Here is a 14,736-nt window from a genome sequence, read left to right as displayed (position 1 = left end):
TGGTGTTCTTCAAGTGAAGAGTATATTTTGAACACCAGAATGATCTTAGGTAAATGGATGTATTTCTGCACAACAGTTTGTGACAAAGCACTAAACATGCAGCCCCCTTTCAAAGGGCTGCGGTGTTTCATTTGGCTATACTCCTCACTCATAACACAGGCCCTACTACCTATTAAAGGGATCTTTATTAGATCACTCATATTTCAAGGTATTACACAGGAACAGTGTAGTTAAATCAATAACGATGCTAGGGAAAACTTAACTTTTGTACGATCTAACTTGTGTGTTTAAATTTATAAGCAGAGTATTCCCTTAAAATTGGATTCTTTTCGCATTTGGCAATAAAGATTTCATCCATCTCATAACTCACTCCATCTAAAGTGGTGGAGGATTTAAGATTCTCTCAGGGACGGTATTTCATGCCAATACTTTACATTTCTATCACCATGGCTAGCTCTACTTCTGGAAGTGTTGTCCACAGAGCCCATCTCTCCACAGCCCAACATGCAGAGGCCTTCGATCTAACCAGCCCTTAGGGCTGGTGGGTGCAAAGTACAGTTCTCTGCATACAGTAGGCGCTCAATAAATACCAATCACATTTACTGTATGCTTACTATGAAGAGCACTGTACTAAGCGCTTGTGAGACTACAACAGAATTAGCAGATACGCTCCATGTCCATAATAAATTTACAATCTAGGGGACGAGCTTCTTACTTAGTCATCAAGGCCTTCTACCTGTTGTCACAGGAAATTCCCAATCCAATCCCATATCACTGGGATCACCTTCACCAAGGGCTTATTCATTCAATCATATTTATTGAGTACTTACTGTGTGCAAACCATTCATTCATTCAATCATATTTATTGAGCGCTTACTGTGTGCAGAGCACTGTACTAAGCACTTGGGAAGTACAAGTTGGCAACATATAGAGACGGTCCCTACCCAACAGTGGGCTCACAGTCTAAAAGGGGGAGACAGACAACAAAACAAAACATATTAACAAAATAAAATAGAATAAATATGTACAAGTAAAATAGAGTAATTAATATGTACAAACTTATATACAGGTGCTGTGGGGAGGGGAAGGAGGTAAGGCGGGGGGGATGGGGAGGGCGAGGAGGGGGAGAGGAAGAAGGGGGCTCAGTCTGGGAAGGCCTCCTGGAGGAGGTGAGCTCTCAGTAGGGATTTGAAGGGAAAAAATACGGAACGCTTCACGAATTTGCATGCGGAGAGCACAGTACAACAATAAACGGACACATTCCCTGTCCACAACAAGCTTACAGTGGCCACACACTTTAAACCTAGTTGTCATAAGGAATGTCATCTGTTATTTACCTAGTAAATTGTCCGTTCAGGGGCTTGCCTCACAGATCCAAGCCTGGTTACTCCTAGAAGTGCATTTTATGATTCACTGACTTGCTTAAATAGAATCCTCTGTGCCTTGTTGCTATTGTCACTGCAGACATCACAAAGGACTGCACACACCTCCCAATCTATTCATTAAAAATCATCAATATAGTTAGAATGCCCTTCCATGTACATTTATTCTTACAAAATTTGGGACTCTCTGTGTCCTCTACTCTGCCTTATTTAATCTGGTCAACCATGTTTTTCAGGATCAGAGTTGGGACAACAATGGGATTGTTTTACGAGTTTTCACTTCCTGAAAAACCAGAAAACACACAGAAAACACCCATCTGCTACCTGTACATCACAATCACTGAATTCAATGTGATTTTTTTTTGTTTACATTCCTTAAATCCTTTTAGAAATAATCCAACTGTTTTTGAAAACCTAAAACTATTATAAAAGCAGTTTTGATTGACGATTTACTGTGCTATGAAAGTTAACAGCGCGAGTCTTTTTTTGCTTTACTGCATCAGAGTTTTCAATTGGACATGGAAGTGCCAGCAAATGCCATCTCTTGGTACGTTAAAGTTAGGTCACCAGAATCAAGCTTGAAGCCTAGTTCCCCCAAGCAGCACCACCATTTGGGGGAGATACAGGGATATTTTGGAGTGGATGGTGTGTCTTAGAAACCACTTAAACAGCAAGCTTCAATGTTCACAAAAATACAAGAAAGCACACAATCACTGAATGAAGAGATTTACACCTTCAGGCCATCAGAGAAATCCAACAAAACATTATCCAGTCTTGACCTGGATATCAGAGGGGGTAAATTGGAATCTTAAAAAAACCCATCACTCCAGTCACCTACTGTCACTATTAAAAGCTAACTCCAAGATATAAGATTACACTTACTAAATCCAGGATCAGTTCTTGGGTTGATGGAGAGGGATAAACTGAAACCAACATCAAACGTGTGCCCACAGGGAACAATCACGTAATCCTAGTCTACATTCCTGGAAAACCATGGAGCAAAGAGTAACTCCACTAATAGGCTGATACAGCTGTTTTACCAACCCCACTAAGAAGAGTCTAAACAATCAGCTCCTCTAAATCAGCATCATATGCAAGGGGTCAGGGCGGGTACCACTCCAACCCCACAATTCTTACGACCTGTATTCTGCCCCGTTTTACCGTGTTCCCAGGGACCTCGACCAACAGTTTGTAACGGTGGGCCTCCTGGGAAGCTATTTCAGACAATTAATACAAATCTAGTGAGATTTCTGCCTATTCTAAACTTAACACCCTGGGGGTTAGTCTCACTTTCAGGTTCAGATCATTGTAAACTGTCAAGCTCCCTCTCATTCCTGTTTGAACTTTTCAAGTGGCCGTAACAGCTCCAAACCAGTCCTTAGCCCTAGACCAGCCAGCCAAATGCAGTTCTACCACCATCTTCAACATCATAATCTCTGACTGAATTTACAGACAGCACTGTAACGCCATAAGAGCCCGGGCCTGAGAGTCAGAAGGACCTGGGTTCCAATCCTGGCTCCGTCACATGTCTGCTGTGTGGCCTTGGGCAAGTCACTTCACTTCTCTGGGCCTCAGTTACCTCTTCTGTAAATTGGGGATTTAAGACTGTGAGCCCCGGGACAGGGGCTGTGTCCAATCTGATTAACGTGTATCTATCCCAGCACTTAGAGCAGTGCTTGGCACATAGTAAGCGCTTAACAAATACCATATTATTATAATTATTATTAGTAATAAGACACGATCCCACCCTTGAAGAGCTGAGTGTACACAGACCCTGCCAGTTCTTTGGTGACAACTTCCCAACATCCACCCACCCCACACTGTTCTTTCTTCATTTAAAGAGGTGCATACCCAGCCACCTTCTCCAAAGGTTCTCCAAGACTGAAATGGCCCTCAGAAAATGAAACCCGCTAAGTCCCAAGAGAACCAAGTCCCAAGAACAAAAACGCACCTCTCTGTTACTGATCCGTCCCCGGCTCCCTTTGGGGACGGGCTGTCTCCTCAGCTGAGGCTCTGGGTTTCTCGACCTCTCTGCTTCTGGCTCACTGGAAATTCTCCCTGTTTCTCTAGCTTCCCGGTCCGGTTGAGGTACCTAAGAAATTAATTCTGGGTGGGGCTCTGGCCTCCTCCTCCCCACATCTTCACAGGACGAGCTTCCGTCATTCCTTTCCGCATGACCGGTAGGCAATAGGAAGCTGTGGCAGATCAAAGATCACTTTTCATGGCAATAATCTATCAGGCCATACGATCTTGGCTACCCACAATCCCCCTATGGCAAGGCTTCAATGGCACCTGTTATAGAGGGTCAGAGTCACACCTAAGAATTTCCTAGGAACACCTGCACTTCAGAGATTCAAAACTCATGACCGTAGAAGCCCATCACACTGCGAACCTGATGCCCGTCCAGGTCCAAAGGTCAAAAGTCATATTCTGCCTGTCTACTTCCCACGTGCACCCCCTCAGCCCCAGCAGCTGTGCACAGATATCTGCCCGCTCGCTTTTATATCGATTGAGTCACGGCAAGCTGTCAGACTGGGGTGGGGAGAAGGAGAGGAGGAAGCAAATAGGGTAAAAGCCACACAATCCACCCACACGACGAATGAATGGCTTATGGGAGAAGAGTACACGTGCTTTCGCGCTCGGGGTGTGGGACTTCTGGCTAATAAGGCTTATCAACAAACTGTGTAATGTCCTGGACTCCACCCCGGGGACAAAGGAAGGGACAGAGGTGACTGAGCACGTAAGTATCCCACCCTGATTGTCGGAAAGAGGCGGAATCGCTGGGCTGGGCCGCAGTCTTGCTCTAACCTCGCTTCTTCGTTCCAGGGCAAAGCGCTCCTTTTCCAAGGTCATCGTCTGCCTCCTCTAGCGCGCGGGTTGCCATTCAACGCACTCATTAGCGGGGTCCACCTTCCCCGTAGGAACACGGTGTTGGGAATTCACCGTTTTATCTTCTGCCGTGATCGGATTACAGACTGGAGTCAGTGGAGGTAAAGAGCTAAGTGCTTGTCCAAAATTGGCCTATGGAGAGCCATTAGAAGTCACGGAAATCCTGCAGGCGGTAACCACTAAAATGGATTTTACACTCAACAGGATCATCAGCACATATGTTACTGTTGACAAATGTCCAGCTCACATCAAGTTAATACTTCATCAATTCAGTAGTTGAAGGTTAAAAAACTGTGATATTACATAGCACTAAGATGCAAATCATTATGCCACAAACCATATACACTGCTCTTAAAAAAGATCTCCAACTTGAAAACAATTCATTTTGTCTTTTTGGCAACTGTTCATCTTCCACTATTAACTACAGTGATAGGGCTCTAAGATGGTAAAGGATTGAGAGAGGAGTATCTAAATCAATAATCACTTATTTTCAAATTCTAATAGAAAATTAAGTATTGGGGCTATTTTCCATTTTCAGTGATGCTTGAGGAACTGTTTTTCATTCAACCTAATTATGTTGGATTTCTGAATTGAGTTTCACTGGTGAATCCAGTTTTTATCCCACTCCACATTCCTGTACAACTTGCAGAAATTAAAATCAATAACAGCTCTGTGTCAATGCAGAAAATGTAGCTACTGGATGTCTCAAATTCCCCAATGAGGAAAACAACAGGAAAAAAAAAACTCCCCTAGGTGTAGATCCTTTCAAAAAACTCTTCAGAGACTGTCCTCTCTGAGTCTTTAGGACAGGCCAGCACAATTCATCAGTCTGGTCATTTCCCTCTATTCCCAAGTGATTTTCAACAACCAACGCAGCTTCCTAGGATACACGCCTACAGAAGCCAAATCCAATCTCAATTCAGAGAAGAAAATGTCCCTTTTTCCCTTCAAAACAGAGTAAAATAGGCATTAACTATCTCAACCCTTCCCTAAGGTCTCAGGACCTAAAATTGTAAAAGTAGAGGGAATATCACTACCACAAATATTTCATGATTCCAAACACCAGAATTCCATCTTCCACTTGGGTGCATAAAACATATGGTGGCGGATATAAGTGAAAACCTAAAGAGACAGTACACAGTACTGCTGTAAAATTTATCAATAACCAAACTAATAACCTGTACTCAAGCTGAGAAGTCACGTTTTCTAGCAAAGGAGAGATGTAGTTTCACGCACCTTGCCCAGGTGTAATGTTATCCCGTCAGGAAATTCACACACACACACACACACACACACACACACCCCAAATCTCGGGCTTGTATGTTCCTGTTCTGGGAAGATTTTCAAGTCTAAATCAAGCTGGGAAGAGAGAACACAGCCAACATCAATAAGACGTCAGAATGAATTATCTACCACTAGGAAGTGGTTAAGGCCCATAAATGGAAAAAAAAAAAATTCCCCTTTGTACCCAATATAGTTCTTCATTTGAAGTAAGCCAGTTGTGTGTGCCCCCTTTAGTCAAGGTTGGCTAGAGTCAGAATGTTCGGAGCCGTCCACTCGGATTGGCACTGAAATGAAGTGATAGGTAAAGTCTCCTGGGAAACAAGAGAGAGCAAAGATTTCCCCACATTCCACCTTTTATCATGAGGACAGGGCAGAGGGTGCTTTCTGTGAATGAACTCTCAAAGAGTATGCTAAAAATACAACTGGAGAAGGAAGACAGAGAAGTCTCCTCATAAGACCTCAGTATTCCAGGGAACAGCAGAATCGGTGAAAGGCAACGGGAAAGAGAAAGATTCAGAAGAATCGGTGAGGATGTCCACCCAATCAATAATTGGACACTTAAGCACTAGGGTACTCTCACCTCCACCCACCCTGCTGCAGCACTTAGGTACAAATATTTAGTTTCTATTATACCTCCTCTGCTCTAAGAAGAGATTGTTAGGCCCTCCCCTGCTAGCTAGTGAAATTCCCGAGGGGTCATGTCTACTAATTCTGTTGCACTCCCCAAATGCTCAGTACTGTGCTCTGTACTAATAACAATAATGATGGCATTTACTATGCGCTTACTATGTGCAAAGCACTGTTCTAAGCGCTGGAAAGGTTATAAGGTGATCAGGTTGTCCCACGGGGGCTCACAGTCTCAATCCCCATTTTCCAGATGAGGTACAGAGTAAGGGCTCAATAAACACCACTCACAGACCAACCTTTTAATTTGTTCTTGCTCACACCCTCCCTTCTGCCTGGAACTCATTCTTCCTATCCAGCAGACCACTGCCTCACCCATCCTTTAGGCCCTTCTGAAATTATATCTCCTCCTGGAGGCCTTCCCTGATGAATCTCTCCTCTCACCACATTACTCCATCCCTAACTGCTACTTCAGCACTTAAGAACTCGCACTCCCACATGCACTGAATGTGCATATATTTACACTCTATTACCTCCTCCTGCCCTTATTTTAGTGTCTCTCTTTCCTTTTGTGAGGTTATGACAACTTTGAGGGCAAGGATAATGTCTACCGCTATCCCAAGCAATCAATATGGTGCTCAGCCCAAATAATAATAATGGCATTTATTCATTCATTCATTCACACAATCGTATTTATTGAGCGCTTACTGTGTGCAGAGCACTGTACTAAGCACTTGGGAAGTACAAGTTGGCAACATATACAGAAGGTCCCTACCCAATAATGGGCTCAAAGTCTAGAAGGGGGAGACAGACAACAAAACAAAACATATTAACAAAATAAAATAAATAGAATAGTAAATATGTACAAGTAAAATAGAGTAATAAATCTGTACAAACATATATACAGGTGCTGTGGGAAGGAGGTAGGGCATTGGGGATGGGGAGGGGGAGGAGGGGAAAAGGAAGGAGGGGACTCAGTCTGGGAAGGCCTCCTGGAAGAGGTGAGCTCTCAGGGCTTTGAAGGGAGGAAGAGAGCTAGCTTGGCAGATGTGCAGAGGGAGGACATTCCAGGCCAGGGGGAGGACGTGGGCCGGGGTCAACGGCGGGACAGGAGAGAACGAGGCACAGTAAGGAGGTTAGTGGCAGAGGATCGGAGGGTGGAGAAGGAAAGAAGGGAGGTGAGGTAGGAAGGGGTGAGGTGATGGAGAGCCTTGAAGCCAAGAGTGAGGAGTTTTTGCCAGATGCGTAGGTTGATTGGTAGCCACTGGAGATTTTTGAGGAGGGGAGTAACATGCCCAGAGCATTTCTGCACAAAGACAATCCGGGCAGCAGAGTGAAGTATAGACTAAAGAGGGGACAGACAGGAGGATGGGAGATCAGAGAGGAGGCTGATGTAGTAATCTAGTCGGGATAGGATGAGAGATTCAATCAGCAGGGTAGTGGTTTGGATGGAGAGGAAAGGGCGGATCTTGGCGATGTTGCGGAGGTGAGACCGGCAGGTTTTGGTGATGGATTGGATGTGAGGGGTGAACAAGAGAGTGGAGTCGAGGACGACCCCAAGGTTGCGGGCTTGTGAGACGGGAAGGATGGTAGTGCCGTCTACAGTGATGGGAAAGTCAGGGAGAGGGCAGGGTTTGGGAGGGAAGATAAGGAGTTCAGTCTTGGACATAGTGAGTTTTAGATGATGGGCAGACATCCAGATGGAGATGTCTTGAAGGCAGGAGGAGACATGAGCCTGAAGGGAGGGAGGGAGAGAGAGCAGGGGCAGAGAAGTAGATTTGGGTGTCATCAGCGTAGAGATGATAGTTGAAGCCGTGGGAGAGAATGAGTTCACCAAGGGAGTGAGTGTAGATACAGAACAGAAGGGGACCAAGAACTGACCCCTGAGGAACCCCTACAGTAAGGGAATGGGACAGGGAGGAGGATCCCGCAAAGTAGACCGAGAATCAACAGCCGGAGAGATAAGAGAAGAACACTTCCTATGTGCAAAGTGCTGGGGAGGTTACAAGGTGATCAGGTTGTCTCACAGTCAATCCCTACAGATGAGGTATCTGAGGCACAGAGAAGTTAAGTGACTTGCCCAAAGTCACACAGCTGACAATTGGCAGAGCCTGGATTTGAACCCATGACCTCTGACTCCAAAGCCCATGCTCTTTCCACTGAGCCACGCTGCTAGAATTCAATAAATTCATTCATTCAATCATACTTGAGCTCTGTGTGCAGAGTACTGTACTAAGCACTTGGGAGAGTCTACTGTCTACTACGAGCTTAGAGTCTACTGTCTACAGTCTCCTTATACTGATACTACTGACTGAATGATCTCAATGCTAAAGTCCCAGAATCCCAGTGGGGTCAGCTGAGCCAGGGCTCAGTCTTGACCTCAGGTCTTTGGCTCTGTTCAATTCCACCACGGTATGAAGCAGGACAGCTTCACCCCCCGCTAGACTGTAAGCTCACTGTGGGCGCGGAATGCGTCTGTTTTATTGTATTGTACTCTCCGAAGCGCTCAGTACAGTGCTCTACACCTAGTAAGCATTCCATTAATATGACAATGAATGAATGACAGCTGAGCCATCTGGTGGTACATGTCCAGGAGTGAGAAGATACGGCAAAGGGGGACCCCCCCCCAGCCGCCACCCCCCATTATCTGGACTGAAATTAAGGATGGGGGTCAGGGCCAGAAAGCAGAAGTCACTAGCTGGCACCCATATGGAGTTAGAACTCAGCTGCTGCCAATAAAGCCAACATTCCCAGACTCTGGATGGTCAAATGAAAGCTTGATCTAGATGCCAGACAAAGCTCGGTGAGGACTGGGCAGGTGGCCATCTCAGGGAAATCCTGGGAAGGTGAGGGCCGGGTGTTCAGAAAAAACAGAGAGCTCCTTTGGGGAAGGGCAGAGGATACCCTGATAGCCCTACAGAACAGAGTGATTGCAGTTAGATAAGCTAAGGGTGTAGCAGCATAGCCTAGTGGAAAGAGCCCAAGCCTGGGATCTAACCCCAGAGCTTTGACTTTGGGCAAGTCACATAATTTCTGTGTGCCTCAATTTCTTCACACATAAACTATGAACCCCATGTGGGATCAGGACTCTGTCCAACCTGATTATCTTGAATCTACACCAGTGTTTAGTATAGTGCTTGGCACATAGTAAGTGTTTTTAAAAGTACCACTATTGTTACTCCCATTATTTTTACTATTAAGCTGACCTCATTTCCTCTGGTGGCAGGACTCGTTCATTCAATCATACTTATTGAGTGCTTACTGTATGCAAAGCTCTGTACTAAGCACTCGGGAGAGTAGACTGCCTCTCTCCCTCTCTGAGAAAACCATGTTTAAAACCCCACAAGCTCTAGCATCACTACAGTAGAAAATCTCACGGCCCAGCCCTCAATAAATGCTCAAAAAATGTATAACTACTTCTGTTTATAAAGGTGGGTAGAGAAAACAGCTTGGTACTGCAGTACATCTCCCACAAGGCCAGGAGGAATCTCACACTGCCTGGTTGGGAATATCCTAGTATCCTCAACAAATCTGAACTCCCAACCTGTTGAGCTCCATCCAACTTCTCCGAGTCTACTCCATGGTAAAGCCTCTCACAACCCCTGACCAAGACGTCACATTCTGCCTCACTTTGGGGGTGTTAGTGCAGTAGTGACACAGTAAAGCAAACCATCCAGCTGACGGAACAGCTGAGCTGCCAGCACCTGAGAGAAATCCAGCCTCAAACTGCCTAAGATTGTCCTCTAAATAGCAGAAGCAAGGAAGGGGATGGAAGGAAAGGATAACTCCTTTTTGTTGATAAAAATCAAGGGACCTCACTGTCTTGAGCTTGATGTGACTTCAACGATGTTATGTGAAGTTGACATCCATACGCAACGTAAAACTGTCTACATCTTATGGGGAATTTGCCATGAGTTAGTGAAGTGACATGTTATTCTCAGGGCCATTATAATCAATCAGATTATAGGGTCTTTGCCCAGGGCCTTCGACTTGGAAATAGAGACAAGGAGAAAAAGATCAGGGGAAATATCAAATGAAAATGTTTTAAATTGAGGAGAATCAAGTAAATGTGAAATATATATATACATTTATCTCTTTATAAAAAATTTTTATACTGTTTCACTTTTGAAATTTGGTTATCAGATTTGACAACCTACAGGCTTTGTTTTATTAAGGGTAAGATATCAGTCAGTCAGTCAATTTCCTCCCCCCCAACTTTGAAGAACATAAAGAATTTTAAAAGTCCTAGTAGAGCAGTAGCTTACATGCTGACAAAAATCCACCAGGCTCAATTGCCACACAGTATGTGCTATTCAATTTTTTAAAATATGCCGTATCCAAGGCAACTTCCCCAGCAGGGTTTTTTTTTCCTGTCATCTCTCTCTCTTTCTCTCTCTCACATGCACGCACGCACGCACACACGCACACACACACACACACACTCACAATTACACATACATCCATAACTATAAGCAAACACATGCAACTAGCCTTGATTCTCCCCTTCATGATTGTAAGGGCATAAACCTTTGCTTGCCACCATACATGATTGCCACCCTAGATTTGCCGAGGTAACTAACGAAGTCCTTTGCCACTGCTGTGACAAAATTTCTGTCAGGGGCCAATCAAAAAAGCCCCTACTAGGTGCTGGAATTCCTCAACGCCAACTCTCTCCTCGAGTCCCTCCAACCTGGCTTCCGTTCCCTACATTCCACGGAAACTGCCCTCTCAAAGGTCACCAATGACCTCCTGTTTGCCAAATCCAATGGCTCCTAATCTACCCTAATCATCCTCTTCGACCTCTTAGCTTCCTTCGACACTGTGGACCAGCCCTTCTCCTCAACACGCTATCCAACCTTGGCTTCACAGACTCTGTCCTCTCCTGGTTCTCCTCTAATCTCTCCAGCCGTTCATTCTCAGTCTCTTTTGCGGGCTCCGCCTCCCCGTCCCATCCCCTTGCTGTAGGGGTTCCTCAAGGGTCAGTTCTTGGTCCCCTTCTGTTCTCTATCTACACTCACTCCCTTGGTGAACTCATTCGCTCCCAAGGCTTCAACTATCATCTCTACGCTGATGACACCCAAATCTACATCTCTGCCCCTGCTCTCTCTCCCTCCCTCCCTCCCTTCCGGCTCATGTCTCCTCCTGCCTTCAAGACATCTCCATCTGGATGTCTCCCCACCATCTAAAACTCAATATGTCCAAGACTGAATTCCTTATCTTCCCTCCCAAACCCTGCCCTCTCCCTGACTTTCCCATCACTGTTGACTGCACTACCAACCTTCCCGTCTCACAGGCCCGCAACCTTGGTGTCGTCCTCGACTCCGCTCTCTCGTTCACCCCTCACATCCAATCCATCATCAAAACCTGCCGGTCTCACCTCCGCAACATCATCAAGATCTGCCCTTTCCTCTCCATCCAAACCACTACCCTGCTGATTGAATCTCTCATCCTATCCCGACTAGATTACTACATCAGCCTCCTCTTTGATCTCCCAACCTCCTGTCTCTCCCCACTTCAGTCTATACTTCACGCTGCTGCCCAGATTGTCTTTGTGCAAAAATGCTCTGGGCATGTTACTCCCCTCCTCAAAAATCTCCAGTGGCTACCAATCAACCTACACATCAGGAAAAAACTCCTCACTCTCGGCTTCAAGGCTATCCATCACCTCGCCCCCTCCTACCTCACCTCCCTTCTTTCCTTCTACAGCCCAGACCGCACCCTCCACTCCTCCGACGCTAACCTCCTCACTGTGCCTCGTTCTCGCCTGTTCCGCTGTTGACCCCCGGCCCATGTCCTCTCCCTGGCCTGGAATGCCCTCTCTCTGCACATCTGCCAAGCTAGCTCTCTTCCTCCCTTCAAAGCCCTACTGAGAGCTCACTTCTTCCAGGAGGCCTTCCAAGACTGAGCCCCCTCCTTCCTTTTCCCCTCCTTCCCCTCCCCACAGCACCTGTATATATGTTTGTACATATTTATTACTCTATTTTACTTGTACATATTTCCTATTCAATTTATTTTATTTTGTTATCATGTTTTGTTTTGTTGTCTGTCTCCCACTCTAGACTGTGAGCCCACTGTTGGGTAGGAACCGTCTCTATATGTTGCCAACTTGTACTTCCCAAGCGCTTAGTACAGTGCTCTGCACACAGTAAGCGCTCAATAAATACGGTTGAATGAATGAATGAATGAATGAATGCTGGGATTCAACGTTTAAAAAGGTGGGCTTTCGAAGTGGGGTGCCCTGTAAACTGGGTAGAGTGCAAGGCAGAATTGTCATAACTCCACCCTCACTATCTCTGCTCCATCCCAAACCTGAATGTGCAGTTGGGCATCCTGGGAGGAGAGGAAGGATACTACAGAGCAATGGAGAACTACTATCCAAAATACTTTGAGGCAACAGCTGGGCATGAAGCTATTCTAACCAGCTCTCTTCCTTCCAGCAATTATCATATTTAAGTGCTTACTACGTGCAAAAACACTGGTTAAGTTATATCAGACACAGTCATTTCCATGTGGGGTTCACAAGCACATATTCTGGACTGTGAGCCCACTGTTGGGTAGGGACTGTCTCTATATGTTGCCACCTTGTACTCCCCAAGCACTTAGTACAGTGCTCTGCACACAGTAAACGCTCAGTAAATACGATTGATTGATTATCATCATTTCACAGGTGAGGAAAGAGTGTGAATTGCCCAAGATTATATGGCAAGACAGTAGCAAAGGTGGTCTAGAACTCAGGTCTCCTGATGTCCTCGGGCTTGGGAGTCAGAGGGCCTGGATTAGAATCCAGGCTCTGCCACGTGCCTTCTGTGCGATCTTGGGCAAATCACAACTTCTCTGTGCCTCAATTTCCTTATCTATCAAATTGGGATTCAGTATCCATTCTCCCACTTACTTAATCTATGAGCTCCATGTGGGACCAGGACTGTGACCCAAATACCTTGTATCTATCCAGCCCTTAGTACAGTGTTTGGCTAAAAACGAGCACTTAAACACCACAATTGTTATTGATGATTATGCTTTGTCCATGTAAACGATCAATAACTTACTATTTAAAACAAAGAACCATCTCACTTTTCATTGTAAATTAAGCTACTATATTAACATATACATTTATTATCAAACCTTCTTTATGACTTACATGAAGTCCGAAATGAAGAAAACTATAATTATTCCCTGCAAAACTGTGGAGGTGCCGTACTTTTAAGGAAAAAAACAAATTAGTCAAATTAAAATCAGAATGCATATACTGTAGGTATATGCACGGTCTCAGGTTATGCAGAATATATCAACCTATTTTTAAATCTGATGTTTTCCCTCCATAGAATGTATTTTTGCCGAATCTACATCTAGCATGTGTGAAATCTGAAGAAGCCTTGAGGTGTAGAAAGATTGCTCCCAAAACAATCTTAGAATGCTACTACCCCCACAGATTGTACTGGATTGCTAAACGGTACGACACTCACATCTTGTCCAACCTTAAACAAATCTCATTTGTAAAGCTTCTAATAAAAAAAGCCTTCTCCAGAATGAAAAGCGGCTAATGGACAATGGATACTGAAAACCCAACAACGGTTTGGAAGAGACACAAGTTACTGGGGAGTTCCAAAGAAAACTCTGTGAGAGAACAGACAGCACAAAATCCTTGGGCTCCCTTCAACTTCTCTGGTCCTTTGGCAATGGGTCACAACTACCCCATTATTGTCTTAGGAAAACGGCTGAATTCACTTAACCCTTGAGCGCATTTCCATGTTACTAAGTGACCCTAGTTCCATAATTCAGAAGAGGAGAAAGCCCTGTTACAGTATAAACTGAAATCATCCACTAAGACGGACAATTAAAGTTCAAAATCCAGAAGCTCTGGCCTCTGAATATATCAGGGCTTTGCACACTGTGTTACCCAGTATCTCTTACAGGTACCCAACTGCACTATGACTTGTTTAAACCAACATGCAGAAATAGGGTGGGGCAATCGTTAAAACCGGTGGAACGATTTGAAATATTAATTGTAATGGCTATAATGATCAGGATAAGCTGTGCTTGTACAGCCTGTTGCACTAGAAAAGTACCTTAGATCACGGCCTAGAGGAAAGAGCACAGGCCCGGGAATCTGAGAACCTGGGTTCTAATGATAATAATAATAATGGCATTTATTAAGCACTTAATTTGTGCAAAGCACTGTCCTAAGCACTGTGGAGGTTACAAGGTGATCAGGTTGTCCCATGGGGGGCTCCCAGTCTTAATCCCCATTTTACAGATGAGGTAACTGAGGCACAGAGAAGTTACGTGACTTGCCCAAAGTCACACAGCTGACAAGCGGCAGAGCCGAGATTTGAACCCACGACCTCGGACTCCAAAGCCCGTGCTCCTTCCACTGAGCCACGCTGCTTCTCTAAAATTGGGTTCTGATCCCAATTCTGCCACATAATAACAACAGTGGTAGTTCTTAAGTGCTTACCATGCCCAAGCACTGTTCTAAGCACTGGGGCAGATTCAAGTTAATCAGATTGGGCATGGTCCCACATGGTCCCACATGGGGCTTATAGTCTAAGCAGAAGGG

General features: G+C 45.0%; 1 protein-coding gene across 3 annotated transcripts in view; it reads right to left on the bottom strand.

The window, feature by feature from the left end:
• The window catches only part of GPD2 (glycerol-3-phosphate dehydrogenase 2), a 117,807-nt gene that overhangs the window by 81,278 nt on the left and 21,793 nt on the right, over positions 1-14,736 (bottom strand). The window contains exon 1 of one of the 3 annotated variants that reach the window (XM_038751003.1): positions 5,508-5,530. The exons of 1 other annotated variant lie outside the window; for it this stretch is intronic. The gene's annotated coding sequence lies outside the window, so the exon portion shown is untranslated. Of the gene's footprint in view, positions 1-1,337; positions 1,389-5,507; positions 5,531-14,736 lie in introns of those variants that run through there. One more of the 3 variants, XM_038751002.1, reaches the window with a different exon arrangement.

This window comes from Tachyglossus aculeatus, chromosome 9, assembly GCF_015852505.1.
Source record: "Tachyglossus aculeatus isolate mTacAcu1 chromosome 9, mTacAcu1.pri, whole genome shotgun sequence".
NCBI classification, from domain to species: Eukaryota; Metazoa; Chordata; class Mammalia; order Monotremata; family Tachyglossidae; genus Tachyglossus; species Tachyglossus aculeatus.
This window is presented reverse-complemented; position numbering and strand designations above follow the sequence as displayed.